General features: G+C 35.1%; 1 protein-coding gene across 3 annotated transcripts in view; it reads right to left on the bottom strand.

Annotated features, from left to right (window-relative positions):
- The window catches only part of MGAT4C (MGAT4 family member C), a 614,816-nt gene that overhangs the window by 104,373 nt on the left and 483,917 nt on the right, over positions 1-26,526 (bottom strand). For all 3 annotated transcript variants that reach the window (XM_084796244.1, XM_084796245.1, XM_084796246.1), the window contains one exon: positions 23,101-23,209. The gene's annotated coding sequence lies outside the window, so the exon portion shown is untranslated. The remainder of the gene's footprint in view (positions 1-23,100; positions 23,210-26,526) is intronic.

Genomic DNA, 26,526 nt, shown 5'->3' with positions numbered 1-26,526 from the left:
ACTGTTGGAGGAAAGAAAGGGGAAATGTAGTCTTGATTTTTTTTCAAAAAAGTTGTATATGTATCGCATAGTTATGCAATATTTATAGGCTAAAGTATCACCATGAGGGACTTGAAAAGTGGAAAGAGACCTTGATATAGAGTCTTCATTTACAGATACTAGAGCACTGTACAGAGGAAAAAAGCATAATTATATGAACTCAACAAAAATCTCAACATTCAGAAGGCAATAAAATTATTGTTTTTGTTAGAAATCTTCCTTTTTAGATTTAAAGAATGTAAAGATGCTTATTTTGTCATGTATTCAGAACAAATAATTTTCATTTATTTAAAAATATAAGAAGTGGAATGCCTAAGAAGTACTAATTATAAATTTCATCCCTTATGCAGCATATGTGTGTTTAAATGGTAGGTGTTTTCTCTTATATTCACATTAAATAAGAAACCTTACTACACATGTCTAAAACTTAAATGTTTCAACACACTAAAAAAGTTAATGACAATTTTTTTGTGTGTGTACTACATCACACACTTGTCTAGATTCTGTAAACAAAAAATTGTAATTGTAGATTTTCAAATAAAATTAAATTTCTCTTTTAACATATATGTATATATAGTATTTTATATATAAACAATGTTATTATTGTTATTTATGTGTACATGATACATAAAATTTTCTTACTCAAATTTAAATTTACGTTAAGTCTGATATACTTTTAGATTTTTGAGTATTGACAAGTACATCTATGAGTCTTTAATTATTTTAGACCAAAAGTTTTCAGATATATTAAATGAATGAAATGTGTAGGTTGCATGTGCGCGCGTGCACACACACACAAATATATAAATACGTGAATACACATATTTATTTCCATTATGTGTGTATATACTCCTATGCATATGTTTACCTATGAATAGAAGAAGTTAATTGTGTATGTTAAGGGAAGTCTAATTCTAAGGGAAGTTTCAATTCCCAATCCCTCCTAAATTCACTTTCTGAAAGGTCGACTAGAGTGGCCACATGTTTTACACCTACGTTTATGTGAACACATTTCCAAGGGGACTGTACTTATTTTAAAACCTAAAACCACAGGAGCGTGTTATATTAAGCCAGTTCAATAAAAGACAACCACAAATGGAATGCAAAATATCTCTTCAATCTTTCTGTAATCACTTCTGAATAGTAAAGAGAGCCACCTGGGGCTGAAAATGTATTACCAGTCATTTCTGTAATGGAATTACTTGACAAATACTATTGCACACAAACACTATTGCTATAAAATATCAAATGCATATATATATATATGTATGTATAAGTATAAACTGGAGATCTACACATGGTATCATTACACATGTTCAAAAATAAAATCCACACTCTGAGTGGTTAACAGGTAATTATCCTATAAATGCAACGAAGAATATGAACACTGAAAAGCAAAATCATCTTCATATTATTCATGCATGGCAAATATTATAATTAGAGATAATAGTTATTGAAGTGAGCTTCAGGTTTATGACAACATTTAGCACTTTGTAGTTAAAATCTCTTTCACCTTGAAGGTAGATGACATTTCAGTATTCCCTATATAGCTCTTTGTAATCTTTCCTCTCCTTTCTCCTTTAAATCTAGAATCATTGTAGCTTGTTTTAGTGCTATAGACGTACCTAATGTCCTTGTTGAGTTCATTTCTTCCTATAGAAAGTTCTTGAATATTAGGTATCATATACATATACTGCATAATATATATATACATACATACATATATATACATAACAAATGTGACTTAGAGAAAACTGAGTTTAATTTGGCTTGCATTTCCAGTGGGAATAAAGTCCATCACTATGGGAATAAAAAACAAGAGAACAGTGAGACTGGCTGGTGGTCAGGAAGCACAGAGTGCAGAGAGAACAGGGAGAGGGACCGTTTTAAAACAGGAAAAGCCACACACTTGACATACTTCGTCCAACCACTTCATAAAGGTTTTATTACCTTCCCAAGTAGCATTAACAGGTAGGGATTAAGTGTTCAAATACATAAGCCTATGGTGCATGTATCTCCTGCAAACCTCCATAGGTATGTGCAGAAATACAATGTCAAGGTTTAATATGAACATAAAAGTACCAAGAAAGCTCACATGTTTCTTAAAATTAGTACCTGATCAAAGGGGAAATTGCTTTTGCATTAGTACATGCTACCTAAGAAAGGAGTCATGTATTTGACTCCTTAGTGATTATCCTTAAAAAAGGCCTTTCTGAGAATCAATATTTGAAATCCATTAAAATGAGGACAGAGGTAATATGTGAAAGAGTATAGCAACTAAAGTGATTCCACCACACATCAAGAACATTTGCTCAACCGTGTTCATAGCAGCCTTATTTGTAATAGCCTGAACCTGGAAGTGACCTAATGTCCCTTAGTTGAAGAATGGATGAAGAAACCGGGATACATTTACCCCATGGAATACCACTCAGCTATTAAAAACAAGGATATGCCAAAATTTGCAAACAAATGGATGGAACTAGAAATGATCATACTGAGTGAGTTAACCCAGATGCAAAAAGACTCACATGGTGTATACTCACTTATAGTTGGACACTAGCCCAAAATGGATGTCCAGTGAAAGTCTTCACTTACCAGGAGATTGGGATAGATGTGAGGATTTCCTATTGGGACTCTAGGTGAGAGAAGTATGGGAGAATGGGGAAACAGAAGGGTTTAGAGTGTCTTAGAAACCTACAAGAAGATCATCATGACTGGCAGATCTGGACCCAGAAGGGTCTGCTTAAACTACTGCACCAACCAAGGACAATACCTGCAGTAAACATTCAACCCCTATTCAGACCTACCCAATGGATAGGACATTCTCCACAGTTGTGTGGAGAGCAGGGACTATGACATCAACTCTGGTCCCTCCTATTTGACCACTCCTTCTTGCTGGGAAAGCCTGGTGGCATTCAGAGAAAGGATAGCAGGCTACCAAGATGAGACTTGACGGTCTATGACAACAGATGGCAGAGGAGGAGGTCCCCTTGGGTCACAGTCCTAGGGGAGGGGAATAGGGTGAAAGTGAGAGAGAGGGAGTGACGGAGGAATGGGGGATACAAGTGAGGGGAAAACAATTGAGATAATCAAATTGATTAATTAATTAAAAAACATTTTTAAAAAGAAGGAATAGGCTGTTGGTGGAAGAAGTGTGCTGCTGGAGGGGGACATTGGCTTTCTCTTCCTATTACCTATGGTTCTGGATGTAGAACTCTCAGGTACTTCCTCATCGCCATTCCTGCCTATCTGATACCATAAATCCAACGTATTTATCTACTTACATAACAGACTAAAGCTCTGAAACTATTAGCAAGTCCCAATGAAATGCATTATTTTATCAAAGTTTCTGTGGGCAGGGTGGGTTTTCTATTTTAAGTAATTTATTCAGATTACATCTCAATTGCTGTCCCCGTTTTCCCCTCCCTCCCTCTTTCATCTTATTCCCCTCCCCTAGGTCTGTGACAGAAGGGAACCTCGTTCCCCCACCATACGATCACAAACAAGGGTAGCCTGTTTACCTCTTCATCTGAGTGCCACCAGGCCGCCGCACAAAGGGGAAGTGGTCAAAGAGGGGGGGCACCAGAGGTCATGTCTGAGTCAGTCCCAGCTCTCCATACAACTGTGGAGAATGAGCTGTCCGTTGGCTAGATCTGGATAGGTTAGATCAGGAAAGTGGATATCATAGATGTTGTGGAATCCCTACATATTTTTATTGGAAATATAGGAGATCACATAGAAACATAAAGATATATTTAGTTCACAGTTAATTTATCTCTATGGCATAAATTTTTTGATTGCTTTTAATATTTTTTTTAAAATTTCTTATCAGAAGATATCTCTGGAATAAAGACTATCTTACCTCTTATGCCGTTAGCTCAATAAAGCTTTGCAATGTTCTTCACCCTAAGTATATTCTTCTGACATGTTCCTTAAGATTAATTCTTATTTCTCCCCAGCAAATACTTGCTATAAATATTATGGGGCCTAGCATAAGAGATGAAACACTTCAAGTGGTTGTAAAAGCAACTATTCAGTATGCAATTATGGAATAGAAATTTTTTACCACCCAGGCTGTGAAATGGACTCCATTGCTGGTGTCTACTAAAGTGTTATTTCTGTCCCTAGCAAAGCACATGATTAGATTGCCATGAACTGTGCATGGAGAAAGGCACACTCTGCTCTCTGGTAGCCATGATAACAGATAGAGACAGCAGTAACTAACATGCCTTTTGAGTTTGTTATGGTTTATGGGTTGACTTTAGGACTTAAGGAGACAAAGCATAATGTTCAGCTAAACAATCTGACAAATAGAAAACCTTTCACTTCAAAAGATCTCAATGGAAGCACCCTAAGGGATCCTTATCTCTTCCAAAGTCTAGAAAGGCAAAAGTGAAAGCCAGACCTTGTATTCTGTACAGTTAGCAGAAGTAGGCAGGCAATAAACACACTCACCTATATAAAGACTCATGTCTTAGCATGCTTACATTCTTAAACCCAGGATTATATATGGGGGGCAGACCGGCTTGAGAACCACAAGTTAATAGGATGCTTTGAACCTTCTACTCTAGAGAAATAACTTTCTTCTTCATTTAGATTTATTTATGTCTGTGACTATGTAGTCTGCAGTGACATGCATGATGTTGTGTCTCACAAGGACGATTTTATTTTATTAAAAAATATACTATGTCTGACACTATAACTTCCAAGTAGGTCCATTTAGGAATTATCTTGTGTAAAAATCAGTGTTAGTCGCAGAAAAACAAAATTAACATTTTACTGAAATAAAATGAGTGACATTAACATATGTTGAAGCATGTTTGGGAGATTTATAACAAAACGGAGAATATAAGGCTGGAAAGGTAAATATATATTTTTAAAAACACTTTTCTTAGACTCCTATACTAGGAGTGAATGGATAAAAGTATCATCAAGATAGGAAAATAAAATCCAGAAAACCAGCAAGTAAGAAACAAAGGTGAGCAATAGAAGAGGAAGAACATAACAAAGGACAGATAAAGAGACCACAAAATTACATAATGACTACAGTACATCTTTATTGGTAATAGCTATGAATGGAATATATGAGATTCTCAATGAAAAATATACAGGATGGTTTAATAAGGAAGAGGGAGAACCTATTCCCAACTGTATTTGTAATAATTAATAGTAATTTCTAACTTGGATATATTAAGAAGCTCATATGGAGGTGCCTATGAATTCATTCTCTGACACAATTAGATTATGAGATCTGTGTGGTAATCAAGGGATTAATTAATCTGTTGATTGAATTTATATTATGATGCAATTATTGGGAAATGGTAAAACAGTATGAGGCAGATTCTAGTCACTTAAAAGATGATCCACCACACAACGAGGACATGTGCTCAATGATTTTCATAGCAGCCTTATTTTTAATAGTCAACATGGAAACAGCCTAGATGTCTCTTGGTCAAAGAATGGACAAAGAGACTGTAGTACATGTATACTTTAGAATATTACTCAGCTATTAAAAACAAGGAAATCCTGAAATTTGCAGGCAAATGAATGGCACTAGAAATGATCATCCTGTGTGAGTTGACCCAGACCCAGAAAGATACACATGCTATGTACTCACTTATAATTGGACACTAGCCCAACAGAGATGTCCCCTGAAAGTCTTCACTTAGCAGGAAAATTGAGATAGATATTGCAACTCCAGGTGAGAGACATAAGGAAGACTGGGGAAATAGAAGGATCCAGAGGGTCTGAGAAACCTACAAGAAGACCATTAATGCTGGCAGATCTGGAGCCAGGAGGCTCTGTTCAAACTACTGTATGAAACAAGGACAATGCATGCAGTAAACCTAGAAACTCTATCCAGATCTAGCCAATGGACAGCACACTCCACAGTTGGGGGGAGAGTTGGGACTGCCTCTGACATGAGCTCTAGTACCCCCTATTTGACCACTTCCCCTTGGTGGGGAGACCTGGTGGCACTCAGAGGAAGAGTAAGCAGGCTACCAGGATGAGAACTGAGACCTAGGGAAGGGGAATAGGATGAAAGAGGGAGGGAGGAAGAAAAAGAAAGATAACAAAAAGATACAACCGAAGGGATAACAATTGAGATATAATCTGAACAAATCACTTAAACAAAAAAGGCAGGTCACCAAGGTTTCCAATTTGCTTACTCCTACACTCTATGTTCCTCTCTTCCTGTTTTTATGCATTTGATATGATAAATATTCGTTTGTGTTTCTACATGTGGAGGCCTGAAGTTTATGGGGTGTACCTTCATTGATGCTTCTACTTGGTCTCTTGCCAAATATGAAACTCTCTGATTCTGGAGGTCTTGGGAATGCCTGCCCTTTTCTCTACTGTGCCAGAGTTATAGGCAGGCAGCCATCCTCATGCTACATGTTGCATTGGGATTATGAAACCCGGTATTTGTATGAGGCGCCCATCCACTCTATCTTTGTAGGGGGCTTAGGTCTACTGCATGCAAAGTCTTTAGTTGGTGCTTTAGTCTCAGCAGGCCCCTCTGGGCCCTGGTTAGTGTCAGCTGTTGGTCTTCTTGTGAGAAGCTCCTGTCACCTCCAGACCCTTTTCTCCTCCCCCCCCCACTTTTCCACAAGACTCCCTATGCATCGCCCAATGTTTGGCTGTCAGTCTCAGCATCTGTTTTGAGCCACTGCAGGGTGGGGCATCTCAGAGGACGACTGATAGGCTCCTGTCTGTAAGCATAGTAGAGTATCTTTATTAGTATCAGGGTTGGCTCTTTCCCATAGGGTGGGTCTTGGATTGGGCCAGGCATTGGTTAGACATTCCCTCCATTTTCTCTCTAACTTTATCCCTGCACATCTTGTAGGCAGGGTGATTTTGAGATGAAGTTTTGATGGGTGGGTTGGTGTTCCCTTCCCTCTACTAGGAGACTTGTCTAGTTAGAGGGTTGCTTCTTCAGTCTCTATGACCCCTGCTGCTAGGAATCTCTGCAAGTGTCACTCTCAGACTCCTCCAGGGGCTGACTCTGACTTAGGTCTCCAGCTTATCACAGAGATGCGCCGGCCCACAGTTTCTCTTTTCTCTACAGGCCTTCTGTCTTACCTTGTTCCCCACCTTCAACCACCATCACTGTCAATTCTATTTCCCCTCCTGAGTGAGATTTAAACATCCTCCCTGGAAAATAATATTTTTTAAAAGGAGAGAAACCACCACAAGGCAACCCATAGAACAAAGTGACTTGAGCTCATAGGGCTCACAGACTAAACCGGCAATCCGAGAGCCTGCATGGGTCTGACCCATGCCCTCTGAGTATATGTGATACTTGTGTGGCTTTGGCCACTTGTGAGATTCCTAACTGTGCATAGGGGGCTGTTTCTAACTCTTTGGGGTGCCTTTTCGTACTACTGGGTTGCCTCGTCTAGCCTTAATATGAAAGGATGTGCCTAGTCTCACTGCAACTTGATATGCCATATTTAGTTGGTACTTCTGGGAGGCGTGTCTTTTTCTACAGGGAAATGGAGTAATAGATTGGGTGGCAGTGGTGACGGGGAAGGGAGTCACTGGGAAGAGAACTTAGTGGTGGTGCAGCGACTAGTGCAGGCGAAGTAATGTCAGTTCACCAGAACAATCTCCAGAAATTCTGGAGAACTAGAGCTACCTCATATATTTTATGTGACAATATTGGAATAAAACTGGAAATCAATAACAGGAGAAACATTGGAAATTATACAAGTAAGTGAACATTAAGCAAGATTCTCTTGAATAATGAATGCATTAAAAAGCCAAATTTAAGAAAAATAAAGTAAAGAAAATAAAAACCACCACATCAAAAGTTATGAAAAATAACCACCACCACCAGCAACAACAAAACTAAAAGAACAGCTCATAAGGGACATGTTTTAGTTACTTTTCTATCAACATGACAAAACACAATAACCAACAAGATAAAATAAGACATTTAATTTTCTGCTCACAGTTCTGGAGTTAGAGCCCATTAACATCAATCATAGTTGGGAACATGTCAGTAGTCAGAAAAATAATGGCTCTGGAGCAGTAGCTTAGAGCTTTCATTCTTACTAGCAAGTAGGAGGCAGAGAGAGCTAACAAGTAATGGTATGGGATTTTTTAAAATTAATTAATTTATTCAGATTACATCTCCACTGTTATTCTCTCATTTGTCCCTAGGGGCAGTTGGATATTCATAACATCTTATATAGATATAAAATGGTAATATATCATTCTAAAATGGTTGTGTGTTGTGAATAGAAAAGGCCCTTTTTTGTGATGAAACTGAACTCATTTTCTGCTATTCACTGCAAAATGTGGTAATTATGAAATAAGCTACTTTGATAGAATTCAAGTAAAAATTTTCTCAATGAAATATAATGTTAAAATATTTTACTTTTAAGAATTATGAACAAAATTTGTCGACAAAGGACATATAGAGTATTAAATGAAAATTCCATTTGCTGCAGGATTCACTTTCAGTATAATGAGTCTGAAGCATTATCTTCCTTCATCTTTTCATCCATGATGCTTTACAAAAAGATAGAACCTAGAAACCTAAAATAAAAGATCTATTCAAGTAGTTAGATTATTCTTATAAAAAGTAAAGATATATGTACAGTTTATTAATGATATGATTTCTATCTGTTAGAAAATTTTCTGAATGTTATCCTTTCAGCTGTTTGGCAGATTTCCATTTTCATTAAGAATTGTTTAGGGAAATGTCAAAGGCAATGTCAAAATAATGCCACAATATAGATATTACCATTATCAGACTTATATTTTCATAAATAGAGAAGTTTTCACTTGTATTATGCTTATGTATCACAGCAAAAATCATTCAAAAAGCTCAACTTCAATAAACATAAGTTTACAATTAAAGATATACTACTTTTTGACAAACAGTGGCAAAAGACAATAGTTTGTCTCTAAAATAAGAGGAAAGATTTAAATTAAAACAAATAATATTAAATCAGACAAATGTATGACTGGTCTTTCTAGATCATAAAATTTAACGTTTTGTTCAAGTTTACACAAGTTATTTATTTTATTTTTATTCTATTTTGTAAAAAGCAAAGGATATGCATGTATGATTTAAGTAGTAATGTACTCATTTTTGGCTCTTTCTTGTCCCATAATTTTGAACTTGCCTAAAACGTTGACAGACTGCTTACGCCTTAAAGCTGTTTCTGCTTTTTAAATTGTGAAGAAGTATGACATTATCTGAAAATCAAATGCCTGTTTTTAAAATGTTATATAGTTATTTTGATAATTAGGAACTCACAATTATGTTTTATGACAACATGTAATGTTTTCATATTATTGTTGTTATTATTTATATATTATCAATATTACCAAAAGACGTCATAATAGGCTTTTATGCAAAAATAAAAATACCATAATCTTTCACTGTAGAAATATGTTGAATTTTTGCAATGCCATTCAAAATCTTGATGGGTAAACTTCTACTAAGCCTACCAAATTTAGATTCTTGTTATTACTTATTCAATATCAAAATCTCATGTGATAGCGCATGGTTTACAATTTTATTGTAAGTTCAGCAATGCAAAAGAAGTCCTAATTGGTGTATTTAAATTTTACATGACACATTTCATCTTGGCTATTAAATAAGTAATTAATCCATAACATCTCTGCATTACTGCGCAAGCATTTCATCTAAGTTAATTATATAAATGAAGAAAGTAAACATTATGCTACAGAAATATCAACATTGCAGATGATCTAGTGGCTCACAGTGGTTTCATTAAGCTTCCAATTAATCCGGGAAGAGATGCTTGCCGCTGTGTGTAATCGTGAAATCAGCAGCACCATGAACAGGAATAATTGAAGACACCGTGATTCTCTTAATATGGGTGCATGGCATGTGTTTTAAAACAAGACCAACAAAAGAAATGCTAAAGCTTTCCTATAATGGACACAGTTTTATATATTCTAGAAAACCATGGACAATGTATAAAGGCACAAGAAACTGAATTAAAATAAGATATAATTACACTGTTTTTTAATGATACTTTTGTTAATGTAGGAAACTCAAAAATAAATAAATAAATAAAAATGAAGCCAGTTTGAAAAGATACTGAGAAGACACTTCTTTGATCTTAAACCCATGTTAATCAGTTACATACTTTATAGAGATAACTGCTTCCCTGGTTCATCAGTAGCATAGATAAATTAGACGCTAATTCTCCATCTACAGGACACTCAAATACACTCTGTTGAGAAATCTTTTCTTGCCCTAGTTAGCTATGCAACACACACTTGTCAGTATATTAATCTCTATTCTCTCTTATTTCCAATTCTAAAGATTACAGATATCTGATTAGTTTACTGAAATTCATAGGGACAACTTCACAATATTCAATATGTTTAATGAGTTCCTGCCATTGGCTTTACAACTGAGTCTTCAAAGAAACCAGAAACTTCCACTTCAGAATGGTAACAACAATTTTAGTTCTGCCTTACTTACTACCTTGTTTCATCTAATCTATATTAATCCACTCCACATACCCCAGTAAGATCCCAGAAGTTCCCTATAAATACTATGTTAAAAACACTATTTAGGCTTATAAAATGTGTAGCTGATGTAATCTGCTACTTAACTATTTTTTGGCAATATGTCATTTTTATATTGTTATTTTTAAATATGGCCTTGATGCCTTTGTCTTTAGCACCCAGCTTGTCTGTAAGTATTTGCCTTTGTACTTTCCTCCATTTGGGCCATTTTGGCTTATGTACCACTGTACATGTGAGACAGTGATGAGTAATACCCCAAAGGGCTGCCTGTCTAATTCCTTCTTTTGGAGTGAATGAAGTATGTCTCACCTGCCCATGAATTCTCATAATCTGTGCAATGTCCCAACCTCTCCTCCTGATTCTTCGTTCCTAGTGTTGGGGACTGCACTTTACACACTGTTTCATCAGTCTACCTCGAGTTCAAAACACAGCTTAGTTTGGTTTTTAGAAGTTGGGACACATAGCTGTAAGGAAGTCCAAATCTACCCTTAGAATATAGCACATTAAAAATGCCAGGGACAATCTAGAATCAGAATGCTTTGAATGAGAAAAAGAATACTTTAATGCTTATGAGCTCTCAAATTAAGTTATTTATGGTGTCATTTATTCTCTAGCCAAATGTGTGTATTTGTCAATAGCAATATATTTACATTATTTTATTCTTTTCTTTTATTCCTAAAACCTAAGATATACCTGATTTCAGCACTCTGTGTGTATGCAAACATGTCTCTGTATATTTCTTTGCCTTTGTTACTTATTGTTTATATATAAGCCTTGCAAGTGTGTCTTAGATTGTGAATCACCCCACTCAGCTGTATTAGAGCTGCATTTAAGGTAGGTTACATCATATCAGTTGTGTGGACTTAACTATAAATAGTTAACCTATAAAATGAAAACATTTGAAATAATTCGTACAAAAGACTCATTTCCTTGACAACATAATTTCTGGTGGGCAAATATTAGGGATTGGTATGATGAATAAAAGATAAACTCTAAATGAATCTATTTTAAATTGGAGGTAGAATAATTATATAAATTAATTATTCCTATGGCCACTGTAATACAAATGCCTATGGTAGAATTTCAGAGGTTACAAATAACATTGTATATTCAAAGATTGAAATATAAATCATTAATCTATGAGTAGATAAGTTAAGAAAATAGTTTCTATGCATCACAAGGTTTACAATTCAAAGCAATGATAGATATTGATTAACATTCAGATTTTTAGACTCACCAAGATAGGAAAGATGTTTTCTGCAAGATTGCCAAATACAATTAGCCAAAGTACTATGAATGTGACATTTATATAATTCCTGATTGTTTTGTGGTTCTTCTTGATGCATATATAAATGTGCATGCCAAAAAAGAACTGTAATGGATTTACTTTTAACATGTCTCGGGATATTGATTGCTCATGCTTTGTTAAATGGATGTATAATTAAACTACTTTCAAAATAATGAAAAAAAATCCTTAGTAGAAACTAAAGGGTTATCAAAGCATCATGCCCTAGTGAAGAAATTCTTCATTTTCGTCATTCTCTAAAATTAAGAAAGTTGACAAAAATCATATGGCTAATGTACATGAGAACAAAGGACTATTGTTTTATATTATATTCCTACAGAGACAATGTTCTCACCTATTTTCTTTGATACAGTTTTTTAAGTAAATAACTCAAATGCCCATTTAATGTGAAAATTTTTATATTAATATTATCATATATTGAATCTTCATTTTGAATTTAAAAAATTCTTTCAAAAATTTAAACTATTCCTCACTTAAGTCCAAATTGCTACTGAACCAAAACTTTATTTACTTTGGATATATTTGGGTACCATCAATATGACCTGAAGGCTCTGGTTTTTCTTTTCGACAGACTTACCATCACATATCAGTAACTATTTACATTTGCCAGCACTACACATAATTTACAGCTTCTTCTGCAGCTATGGCGTTAAAGATGTTCATTAAGTCGTACACAATGCTTTGTCTTAGGTTCATGGCAACTTATGCCAAGCTTCTGGTTCTCATTTACTTCTCATTCAGATGGGTGCTGCGGATGATCAAGAGAGCTATGAGAGGTATCATGCCAACCACTAGCAAAACAATTTTGTACAAGAAACTCATTTTCTATGCCTAATTTTTTCCTCCACATAATCTGATAATAACATTTAATTCACTGAAAAGGTATTAGAAAATATGCAATGAAATACCCGGATCAGGCTGGAGAGATGGCTCAGAGGTTAAGAGCACTGGCTGCTCTTCCAAAGGTCCTGAGTTCAATTCCCAGCAACCACATGATGGCTCACAACCATCTATAGTGACATCTGGTGCCCTCTTCAGATGTACAGGCAGGCAAAACACTTTGTATATATGATAAATAAATAAATCTTAAAAAAAAAGAAATACCTGGATCTCCCCCTGGCAATGGGAAAAGAGATTTCTTGTTGGTGGTGTTGTGATTTTATTACACAAGGACAGAGGAGAAGTCAGTCCTTCATTCATCCTAGCTTGATGCCTGGCTTGGTGGCCATAGCTGCTTTATAGGTAGGATTTATAAAAGTCAAATCAAATCAAATCCATTAAGCACAGCACGGGAAGAGAAAGACAGACACAGACCTATAGAATGCCATGCCACCCTGCAGCACAATGGCAATGGAAGATATTGCCCAGGACTCACGAGCTAAGCACATGGCCAATCTTTGGCAGGAACCATCACAGTGTGCAAGTATGTGGTGGGCAAATGGGAGGGAAAAAGGAGTGGAGCGGCTTGTGCACTATGAAGAGAGATGAACCTGAAGACTTGAGGACGGAGAGGAGTACCCTGTTGTCAGTGGCCGTCTCTGCCACCAGGGCCATCGTGTGGTCTTAGCCTGAGTTAGTGCTGAGGGCCATCTCCGGGTTCTTGGCTATGCAAGGGCAGGAGTCAGTGTCAATGTCTGTGGCCAAAGATCTCAAACCAGATAAATAACTCAATCCCATGAACATTTGAAAGTGAAGATGTGACTACAGCTTTCTCCATGAGGTCTTTCTATGCTTCTATGCTTTTTGTTGTTGTTGGTGAGGTGTGTGTGTGTGTGTGTGTGTGTGTGTGTGTGTGTGTGTGTGTGTGTGTGTGTAATTTGGGGGTAAGGTTGTAAGGGTGAAGGGTGGATATTAGTGGATAAGATATGAGAAGAACTGGGGTCCATGAGGTGAAACTCACAAAAAATAAAGAGTCAACAAATAACAGAATCTGAGAAATAATGTATCTTAAAAATGTGTGTAGTAATCAATGCATCTATTAATGTTTTTTCTTTTATGGTCATTATCTTAGAATCACTAACTTTAAATGTTCTAAACACAATGAGCTCCCCTCCTTCTTCTGATGATTTGGTGGACACATTTGGATAATTTCTATGTCTGTTAAATTTACTTGAAATATAGTCACCCAGCTAATGGTTGATATGATACATAGTCACCACCAATGAAGCATTGTACAACAACCCCAAGTAATATGTTTATTCATATATTTTTCACTGCTTTTGAAAATCGTGTTTTCTCATTTTACTTATCTTTTTTTTCCTTAAGCAATTACAAAATTTCAGTTCTTCAATTAAAATATTTAATTTTTATTTGATTTGCATATAGTTCTAGGAAACTTTTCTAATTCCTTCTCCTAATTTTTCATAATCAGAATGTTGAACATAATGTGCTGAAGAGGTTCTCCTTTTCCAATGTGATTTTGACACGTTTTTCAAACATTAAGCTAGTATCAATGTCTGAATTTCTGAACTCTATGGCTGGCATATGTGCCTGTCCTGTCAGTATCTAAATTTACTCATTTATCTTAACCGACTTAAAATTTAAAATGACAATTTATTAAACCTAATGGCTTATTTATTCCTAACAGAAAATGTTATTTTTAATTCATTGCTATAGAATTTTATATATTGATACAAAATAAGTTAATTTTGATACATTGGTAAAGAATTCAAATTTAAGATTATTCTCCACACACATTATATATATGTATGTGTATATATATACATATACATATACATATATATACACTCTAATAAGAGATATTGAGCCCATACAACTCAATTATAATACAAAGCTTACTTCCAATGCCTTGAAAGTGCTAATGCAGGCTGTTTAGGATAATCAAGTAATACAAGCTAATTGTTGGTTGATCAAATCATGGTCATGTCAACTACCAGTCTGTTTTTTACACCTTAAGTTTGGCAGATGGATATGATCCTATAGATAGATAAGGTAAAATAGTTTGATAAGCTGGGCGAGGTGGCACATGCCTTTAATCTCAGCACTCGGGAGGCAGAGGCAGGCGGATTGCTGTGGGTTCGAGGCCAGCTTGGTCTACAAAGCGAGTCCAGGACAGCCAAGGCTACACAGGGAAACCCTGTCTCGAAAAAAAAAGCAAAAAAAAAAAAATAGTTTGATAAGGTCTTCAGAGCCTCAGAGACCTGCAGAATGTGACACTTAAAGATGCTTTTAATATTTTAAACATTCTTTGACAACAAGACAGGTCATCAAAGAACCTCCTTGTGGAGATGGCTTCAAATGTAGCAAAATAGCCACTGGTCAAATGTACTTCTTTCTGGCACAGACAGAATTCTGCCTAAAAACGGACAAGCTTGGATATAGGCAGAGTCGATGGCCAAACTCTGCCAAGACAGGGTAAACAAGTCTTCGGTGTTTCCTGCCTCACAAATATGTCTGTTGGAAATATTGGGCCAGAAGGCTGAAGATGATGTTCCAACACAGAGAGGTTTGTGTGACTATTCAGGCAGCAAACTGTCTCTGTCATTTTTTTTCCTTTTTTTTTTTTTTTTTCTTTCTCATTTTGGAAGCTGCTAACCTGCACTTTCGGTTCACTCAAATAATTTTCATTCCTTCTCAAGTCTCTCATGGGGTTGAACACATGATAGTTTAGATTTGCAATTAAGCTTAGTTGTTTAGGGGTTAAGAGGTTTTAGGTCTAGATAGATGTTTTAATTTGACAGAGGTGAGATATGATGAATATTGATTCTCATTCAGAGTTTTGGAATCACCAAGGTAGTAAGGATGTTTTCTGCTATGTTGCCAAATACAATTAGCCAAAACACCATGAGTATAACATTCATATAATCCCTGATTGTGTCGTGGTTCTTTTTGCTCTATGTAATTTTTTTAACTTATGTGTAATAATATAAATTTATATGCCAAAAATAACATAAAGTCTTTTGAAAATGAAACAAAAGAAAAGAAAAACCAAACAAAGAAAAAGAAAAGAGTGTAATAAATTTACAGATAGGAACTACTTATCTTCTGCTCTGAAGCTGTGCTGAAGACAATTATTAGAAAATCGTTAATAATTTTGTAAAAAAAAAACAATCAGTTTAGGCTTCGTGAAACATAGCTAAAGTTTAGACACATTATTATAGCAGCAATAATTAATAGTCCTCTTTAAACATAACTGATCCTGCACCCTGCTGAATTCAATTATAGGAATAAAACTGTCTAGTAGATTTTAAAGTCAGAATAGATAACACTAAAGACATTAAAATTCTTAATGGCAAAATGATTAAAATGGATAGGCTAATTCCATAATTTCTTTTGATGTTAAGAATTTAATCTGTATCTCTGGACAGCTTTCAGCATCACATTATTTTAGGGACTACCATTCTGGGAAGGCTCATGCATTTTTTTTTCTGTTACTCAAATTTAAAAATATAGGCAAATAGTCATACAGGAAATAGAAAGAAATAATTGGTTGTCTTAATCCTGAAGCTTCCATCAGTGATTTGGTGAGCAATCTGCAAATAATTTCTTGCTGGGTAAAACATTTTTAATAGACACTTTATTTAGTGGTAAATATAAGATCTGGCTATCAGTGGAATTGAATGGGTAACTTCTCCTGAGTAGACTGTGAACTCTATTGTAATATAAATATGTTATTAAATCCAATTATGTTCAGAGGCTTCTTCCAACTATACTCATGATCTAACTTTCTCATATGTTCTTCCAATCTTTTAAAACAAAGAAAGCATTTCTGAAATAATTTTTGGGACTAAGATACAAATGGAAATTTAATAGTATTTAATTCATTACATCTGTCCTCAAAGGGAGCCAAACTGCCATGCCATATTAGCTAACGATTTGTGTAGAGTACACAAGCTTCATTCTTTTCATCACAATAATAGTCTCAATTTATTCCCTGAGCTTGTATAATATTCTTAGTTTGAGAACAAGGTTATCTGTTTTCTAAAATACAGTGCACTGAAGAATTATCTCTTGCATCTGAAATGCAAGTATTCGGCTGAGTCCATGTGAATTGCCTTTGTTAATGCTTTTCAGCAGTGCTTGCACGAAGACATTTAAAAATTCATTTCAGCTTCATCATTGATATGATAGATAATCGTGTAGAGTTGAAGGAAGACATGCAACATAATTTAAGACTAGAATGTACAAGGAACTCTTGCCAGAGAGGAAAAAGCACTTATAATTAAGAGAATGCAATACCAAAGTGAAAGAAGACTATTAATATTTAACAAGCTCAATTAAAGAGAAACGGAATGGTTAATATGCCATTATAGGTTTATCTAGATCATGAGTAACTTTAACAAAGAAAATAGCATACTATGTTAACTAAATGTTGTATTTCAGTGACAGTTGGAGTTAGTAATTACCACTGAAATTGACAATGTTTGTATATATTACAAACAAAAATTGTGTAGTTTCTATTTTATGTTTTACTTCCTTAAGTGTTTTATAGGGAGAATTGTTTTTTTTTTTTTGTTTTTTTTCTTTTTTTTTCCTCCTTTATTAATTTATTCTTGTTACATCTCAATGGTTATCCCATCCCTTGTATCCTCCCATTCTTCCCTCCCTCCCAATTTCCCCTTATTCCCCTCCCCTATGACTGTTCCTGAGGGGGATTACCTCCCTATAGGGAGAATTTTATTATATTCACCCCCCTTACTCTTTTGAGATTCACACCTTTCCATTCTATCCCGACTTTATGTCCTGCATTTTTTTTCTAAGTTTGGCTTTTTTTTTTCCTTTTACAGTGTAGCTGTTCTTATTTTTTTACATTTTTATTAATTTATTTATATTACATCTCGATGGTTATCCCATCCCTTGTATTCTCCCATTCCTCCCTCCCTCTCATTTTCCCCTTATTCCCCTCCCCTATGACTGTGACTGAGGGGGACTTCTTCCCCGTGTATATGCTCATAGGGTATTAAGTCTCTTCTTAGTAGCCTGCTATCCTTCCTCTGAGTGCCACCAGGTCTCCCCCTCCAGGGGACATGGTCAAATATGGGGAACCAGAGTTCCTATGAAAGTCAGACCCCACTCCCCACTCAACTGTGGAGAATGTCCTGTCCATTGGGTAGATCTTGGTAGGGGTTTGAAGTTTACGGCCTGTATTGTCCTTGGCTGGTGCCATAGTTTGAGCAGGACCCCTGGGCCCAAATCTGCCTATCATAATGTTCTACTTGTAGGTTTATAGGACCCTCTGGTTCCTTCTACTTTACCATTCTCCCATGCTTCTCTCATCTAGAGTCTCAATAGGATGCCCCCCCCCCCTCTGTCCCAGTTTCCTGGTAAGTGAAGACTTTCATGGGACATGCCCCTTGGGCTAGTGTGCAGATATAAGTGAGTATATACCATTTGTCTTTTTCTGCTTCTGGGTTAACTCACTCATTATGAGCATTTCTAGTTCAACAAAATGCAGCATCTGACTGCATTTTGTTTTTTAATCTTTCAAGATTGATATATGCTGTCTGTATTTTCTTGGATGTCCATCCTCTATTGGATAGTGGTTGAATTACCAAAATCTATTCTCTTAGAGAAAACTGACCACTCATTTACAGTACCTAACAATTGTCAGTAACTTCTCAGTTAGGTATGGAATTGTGTGCCCATGTCCACTCTCCATGCTGGAGTTTTCCCTGGGATGGGCTTGTGCAGATTACTGTCAGTTCATACGTAGAGCTTTCCTGCTCTGTCCAGAGATAATGTTTCCTTGTACTTACCCACCATCTCTGACTCTGATACTCTTTATTTCCTCTCTTCTACAATGACAATGAACTTTGAGCCACTAGGACTGAGCATTCTGCCATCTCTGAGTCTCTGCAATTCAGCCAGTTATGTCTCTCTGGGTGAATCACTATCTCCTGAAAATATAAGCTTCTCAGAAGAGAGTTGGTGGATAGAACGATCTATGTAAATAATGAAAAATCATTAGGAGTTGGTTTAATTCTATGTCTACTAGCAGCATAGACTCCTATAATCTGTCTAAACTTAGGTTCTTAGTCCAACAATGATGCTAGATCTAAGGATTTGTGTGTGTGTGTGTGTGTGTGTGTGTGTGTGTGTGTGTGTGTGTGTGTCTGTAGCACCATGCAGAACAGTGAAAGCTAACCAGTAGAGGTTAAGTTTCATACCAGCTTGATTTTATCACAATATGTATTTATATGTGTATATATACACATATGTTTGTATATGAATGTATATATACATTATATAAATATGTATATATATGAATATTTGTATATGTATACAAATATTAATTTATTTATTATAGCAAGCTTCTATGTAATAAGTTTGCATGTATGTCTTTTACTAGATTTTTCAGTATGATTTTCCTTCTCCATATTCTTTTTCTAGTACATGCTCTGATTTCCGACCACAGTGTTTCCATTCCAGCTTCGTAATTTTCTTCTAATCTTTCATACCAACAATTTCAAAATATCAAGGAAACATTTTTTTCTTTCTTTTGTGAACTCAGGAAGTAACTTTAATCATGAAGCTCATAATACTCATGTTTTGAAAGTAAGATAATATAGACAATTGCTTAAATATGTTGATACTAAATATCAAATTTATTTAAATGGTTATTATATAAACTCATGCTGTGATGGCAAGTAATCTACACTGAAAAAATTCACACTTCAATCAGTTAAATGTTGCTGTAGATTCTTTCTATTTGCTTTTCTCTGTAGAAAACGCCAGAATCTTTAGCTTTGTCTATTTAATCTTACTGATCAAAATAACAAAATTCCAACAAATTCTGATCCAAGTAGAGATGAACGCTTTGTTTCTGTTTCCTACAGCATGATTGCTACACGTAAACTCAGGGATCATTACAGAAGAAAAGAAGAAAAAGAAGATAGAGGAGGAGGAGGAGGAGGAGGAAGAATTGTTTAAAAGCAAAAGAGACGAGAAGTATGTGGTTAGTTTCTGTCTCCTAGAAATGTCAATGAAGGTATGCCCATGAAGTCATGTCAACATGGCTATTTAAAAAAAGACATGAACAATGATGTACAGATAAATATGCTAACATGAAAATGGGAAACTTGTAGGGCCTCAACCTGGACAAAGAACAAAGGCAACCAGGAGATGCTAAGGGTGGGATAAATGATCTTCTTCACTAAATTTATTATCACTAATGTTAATAATGTCACTTCTGTATACTTGCAGTCTCCTTATTTGTAAATAAAGATGCTGCAACTTGCTTTATTCTCCAAACTTTAGGAAGAACTTGGGAAACCAGAATGTCTGAGAGATTTAGAAAGGAAAAAAACCTAAATTATTTTATGATATTGTATGCTTTTTGTTGTAATTTGTGTTTGAAATCAGTGACCATCCTCTCCCCTCTTATTTTGAAACCATAGTTTCTTTTGCCTAATAGTGGTATAGTCCAATTTTTCCATTTCTTTTCTCACTTTCACTAATGAAACTGGTAATAGTTTTGGACCTCATGCTACTTTGTCATGCCGTTATAGCTTGTCCTTTATAAAAGAAAATTAGAAAACTGCTGAGTGTTATAGATATTAATGGTTGTAAGAAAAGTATAATAGAATGCTTTCTGTCTGGGGCATAGCTAAGCTTTTATGTCATTATTCATGAATGACTAATGCATTCAAAGAAGAGTGCTTATAGCCAAGGTTGGGAGGATAGACAGTGGACAGACAGAGTGGCTAAGAGAGAGCCATTTGTCGCATGCAGAGATTTAATAACAGGCTAGTCTAAAATGAGATGTTTCAGCTGAACTTATAAAAAGAAACTTCCTTACACACGAAGTTGTCATTTATTTCACATTGTCAAAGACTGCTCTTCGAGACAATGTCTGGATTACTGAATAGATAGGTTTTGTTTTCTTAGGTTGTTTGTTTGCTTCTTTCTTTGCTTTTTCTTTTTGTGTGTTTTCTCCAGCAGGTGGATAGCTCAAAATTTTAGAAGTGAGGTTTGTAATATTTTTTAAGATGTGCCAGTAGTTAGTCCATCAATATGACACCATTACTTAGTATTAACAAAATTAAAAATTTTCTCCTTTTAGTTCATAATGGCGTTCTGGAGAGGGATATTACCTGAGTACTTGGGAGGGGGGAGTGTGTGTTTCCTCCTTTGTAAGGTTATAGGAAATGCTGACTCATGATTACCTGACGAATATTCTAATAGCACTACTGAAAAAAAGGAACTGAGAAGGAAACACTGAAAAATTCTAAAGATAAGAAAAACTATGAGCTACGCTGAGATTCCGAACATCATTCATGTATACTTTTTCTTTTTATTCAATAATTACAAAATTATACTTAGAATTTATATAATAATATAATGACATCACTTATATTGTTTAATATAAGGGTAATCATATTCTGGCTCCATTATAATGTCGGTACTTTCCTTGATCTAACAGCATCAAAATATCATGCAGAGTATGACATATATCAACCTTAAGATTTGATTATTATGTAGAAACAGACATATAAGTGTCATGTATATGTTAGGTATACCAAATCAAAGGCTAAGTATCATGTATAAATAAACATACCAATCTATTGCCTGAGTGTCAGATACGCATAGGCATACACTACCTATTCTTATATATACTATCTTAACCACTTCCAGACGGGCTGAAGTGATAATATCTCCAAATAAATATGTTGTTGGTAAACTCATTTGTGGCAGATTATCATGCATCAGTTTGCTGAGCAAATGTTTTTGAAATTTTGTATCAAGGCCAGAGAATTTTATTTCATTTTTCGTAGGTGGCTGATAACTTTCAGAAAATTGATTTTGTGATCATTTTTGTTAAATTGTGTTATGTGCAGTCTGTAAAATAATCAAACTATACCTCTAATGGGTATGTTATTCACCCATTTGTTTAGAATTTGGATGCCTTTAGTTCCTAAATAGTACTCCAAAATGACAGGTGATATTTGTGTATAAATACCAAACAAAATAAGACTGTTTTACTTGACTACATATTTAGCATCAGAAGATACAAATTAAATTCCATGGTAAATGTGTAAGCTACTTGTATGTGCTATGAAGACAAAGAAATTGGGAAAACAGAGCTTGTTGGGGAAATGATCAAAAAAGGCCAGATATTTTAGGAAGAATGGATGAGACTGGCAGCTCCTTACATGTGCTATTCAAATACAAATGACAATACCAGAACAGGCCAGCTATTAAACCACAGGGATGTTCTCCATCTTTAATGTTTTGAATAAGATCTGATATGCCCGCTATGCATTTCAAATTTATTATACAATAGTTTATTAGTATGTCATTTTTCTTACTGGGCAAGATTTTCCTGCATAAGCTTTTCTTGGGTCTTCTTACATATCTTTACTTCAGCTGTGATAATTATAAGAGAGGGATGTATAAATACCTGTTGTGGACCCTAATTCCTATGCCAATTTACATACTTTGTGGTGTGTGTGTGTGTGTGTGTGTGTGTGTGTGTGTGTGTGTGTGTTGTATGTACATGGATGCAGAACCTATGGAAGAGGACGTCATATGTTGTCTTGTATATCTCTCGAGTTTGCCACCTGAAGACAGAGTCTCTGGTTGAACCTGAAGGTAGTAATTTCAGCTAGACTGGCAGGCCAACAAGCTCCCACTGCCTGCCTGACTCTGACCTTTCACATCAGGGATTACAGGAATGTGCAGCCATGTATAAAGTTTTTCATGGTGGCTGAAGACGTCAATTCAGAACCTCAGGCTTGCATAGAACATGTTTTAATAGTTTAGAACTCTGATATTTGTAAAAGAACAGACACAACTTATATACCCTTTACAAGTTGAAATGGAATCTATTCAACAACCTTTTATATTATTTTAGGTCAGTAACTTGTTTTTGTTTTTGTAAATGTATAACCCTCTTGCCATTTATTATAAGGTCCTTTTTTCCTTTTGACACATTTTAAATTTATTTTAATGACACGATACTTGAAAATAAAAGAGAAGGATCCTGTTTCCTCTTCTCAGTGCTCTAATCACTTTACCATCTCTTACTTTTATTTTTATAATATCTTTTCTACCTTCTCAGGTTTTGATCAAATATTCTCATCTGTCATTATACTATCTTTAATGGGATAATTGCCAATATGACTTTGTCAAGCTCCTTCTTAAAATTATTCATTGACTTCTTACAGAAAAAAGCATAAAGCACAAGCTCTTATGAAACAGAATTTGTACTATAACCAGTCATGACTTTAATCAATTTATTTATTCTAATACATCACTGTCACTTCTTAACTTACCTTAAACTCTTAAGAACAGTTGGTGAAACTGAGCATACTGGAAAACTCTCTTTGTGTTCTGTGATGTCATCTTTTGCAGGTACTTTCACATTCTTTGGCCAGGTGCCCTCTAAACACAGTGGAAAAAAAAAAAGAAAGGAATTCTGTACTACCAATTATTTCTCATGATTCTAGATTCTTAATCCTGTAATCTCATTTTCAGGTCCATCTGCAGATAACAGCTACCCCTTTTCAGAGAAAAGAAAGGAACTCAGCTTCAATAAATAATGAGAATACTTTATCATGCCAGGAGAACTATAAAAAAATCCTGCCTATCTCATTGATCAGAGACAATCCTCAGGATAAATGTCAACTTCAGACTGTGCGTAAGAAACCAAGATTGTGACTGGGTCTTTGCCTAAAATCACACACTTGTTTTATTTCTCTCTCTTCCCTACTTCTTTTTTTTTCTTAATTTCTTTTTTTTCCTTTATTAATTTATTCTTGTTACATCTCAATGGTTATCCCATCCCTTGTTCCTCCCATTCTTCCCTCCCTCCCATTTTCCCCTTATTCCCCTCCCCTATGACTGTTCCTTAGGGGGATTACCTCCCCCTGTATATGCTCATAGGGTATCAAGTCTCTTTTTGGTACTCTGCTATCCTTCCTCTGAGTGCCACCAGGTCTCCCCCTCCAGGGGACATGGTCAAAGGTGAGGCACCAGAGTATGTGAGAAAGTAATATCCTACTCTCCACATCAGAATGGCTAAGATAAAAATTCAAGCGACACCACATGCTGGCGAGGATGTGGGGAGAGAGGCACACTCCTTCATTGCTGGTGGGAATGCAAACTAGTACAGCCACTTTGGAAATCTATCTGGTGCTATCTCAGAAAACTGGGAATAGGGCTTCCTCAAGACCCAGCTATTCCACTCCTTGGAATATACCCAGAAGATGCTCCAGCACACAACAAGAAGATTTGCTCAATCATGTTCATAGCAGCCTTATTCATAATAGCCAGAACATGGAAACAGCCTAGGTGTCCATCAGTAGAAGAATGGATAAAGAAACTGTGGTACATATACACTATGGAATACTCTTCCCTACTTCTTCAACCATTTTCCGTCCTTAACATGTTTCTAATAAATAAAACATTAATTCTCGTAACAGTTTCTGCTTCTGAAGGTATGACCTCAGACACTGCCTTCTCTCATCTTCCTCAAAACACCTAGCTTCTCTTCATCATTACTCGTGTCAGCTTTTATTTTTCCATACAACATATAAATATTTGATGTCTACACATCCAGTCTCAGATAATTTTTCCCATTCACTCTGTATGCCATCCATACAGGTTTGCGTCTATTTCTTTTATCGCTATCTACTTTTTTAAGCTTTTCACTTTGAGACACAGGAGAAGAATATACCTACCCACAATTACCATTTGGAGGTCTGGAAAGTCATCCTTAACACATCTCAGAATGAAGTAACAATCTCACTCAATTGCTATTCTGCATATTTTGAATTACCTAATAAATACCTGTCAAGCTATAATAGAATACCTGAGTTTGTGCTATTTATTAAAAACAGATGTTTAAGACTTATAGTTCTGGTGGTTGAAAATTACAATACCTCTTCTATCATTTGGACCCTAGTTAAATGACTAATACATCCTTAATTACACATCAAGTACACAAGCTCTTAACACCGACACATAAGTATCAGGACTAGGCTGCCAATCTACAACCTTCTGTGGAACATATTTATACTACAGCAATGCTCACTTTAGGGTAAAAGCAAGAGTGGAATTATTAGGCCAATATGTATATGATTATATGAAGAGGATATTTTAACCTGGGCAAAGGGTTATAAGTTGGCTGGCTTCAGACCTTTGCATTTTTAAAATTCTTGATCAACACTTATAGGGCAACATGGAATGCAGGAAAAGGTGTAATGTCATTTGACTAAAGGTTCAGGGTGAAAAATGGAACGTGACATTCTCCAAGATGCAGCAAAAAATTCCACAGTCTCTTAGGGACTCTTTCAATTTTATCTTCCTTTGTTGTCATATTCTCCTTTTATTTTACCTACTTGTAGGGTAACAAACTGATTACATTTATGAGAGAAATATTTAATAACAATTAATGTTCTAAGTTTGAGTTTTTCCTTAAATAAATATTAATTGTAAATGATACAAAATGATATAATATAGGAATCATAAATACTAATATCCTTATTTATATACATCTAGTGTAAAAAATGTTCTGTGTTCTTCACATTTACCATATTCTTTTTTGTATTGAGCCATATAACAAAATTTCTTTTACTCATACTTCTAGATATATTTAATAAGTCATCACTTTTGTCTGTATTTTTAAACTGTCTTATTTACACTTGTCCTTAATCTATATGAGTAAAAGAAAATAGTACATATTATATATTTATTATATACATATATTATATATTTAGTATACTTATTTAGTATATAAATCTAAGATTTTCTTTGGTTCACTCAACATCTAGGTCTTCATTCATGTCAAATGAAGTTATATGTTTACATTTTTAGAGCTATTAAATATTCCATAATGTAAAAATAATGCAACATATTTATCTAGTCTAATGGTGGCAAATATTATGTTGGTTTGTAATCTGATGATAAAAGTATTTGTTAGCTTATTAGTCTATTTTAATAAACATATTAAATATATTAATAATTTATGTGTCAATATATGTTCCAATGAGTGAACAAGCTTCAATAATTGAGTAAAAATACTAGTTGTTTGACAGTGAAACATTAAATTAGCAGGAAGATATAAATATTTTTCCAAAGACTTTTACGAAATGTATACTCATAGCCAATCTATAGGCAAGGAGAATTACTAAACTCTACATTTTCATCAAGACTTTTCTTTTAGTTTGGTCTGTTACATTCCTCATCTGGATTTGCTATAACCTTTAACAAATACAAACCCAAATAAGGAATTTAACCCTATTTATAATCAGGTAATGGTTTCTTAATGATTCCCATATGAATTCTAGAAGTATAACATGATCAGGGGATATTTTATGATCTGGCTTCTTTATCACTTAGCATTTTATTTCATTTTTCCCAGCTTCTATGCAGGATAAAGGCACTGAATATATGTTTCTTAACACTGTCCCAGAATCTTATGCATGATTCCTCCATTGTCTTGTGTTATATGTCACTACCAAAAGGACATGTCTGTCATTAATGTTGGCTTGTTTTGTTTTTCTTTTGACATCACTCAGGACTCTTATGCACTATAGGAATTGTATAATGTATTTTTTTCTAATCTTCACACAGTTTACATTTACCTAAAAAGGGGGGTTATATTTCTGCAAAATGCCCCCAAATAACATTTGTAATTAATTGGAGTCAGTTACCTGTGTGTTGTTTGTAAACTTGCTTATAGCATACAGAAAGTATAT

This window comes from Acomys minous, assembly GCF_964271855.1.
Source record: "Acomys minous genome assembly, chromosome: 9".
Taxonomy (NCBI): domain Eukaryota; kingdom Metazoa; phylum Chordata; class Mammalia; order Rodentia; family Muridae; genus Acomys; species Acomys minous.
Note: the sequence above shows the minus strand (reverse complement) of the source record. Positions and strands in the feature narration are given on the sequence as shown.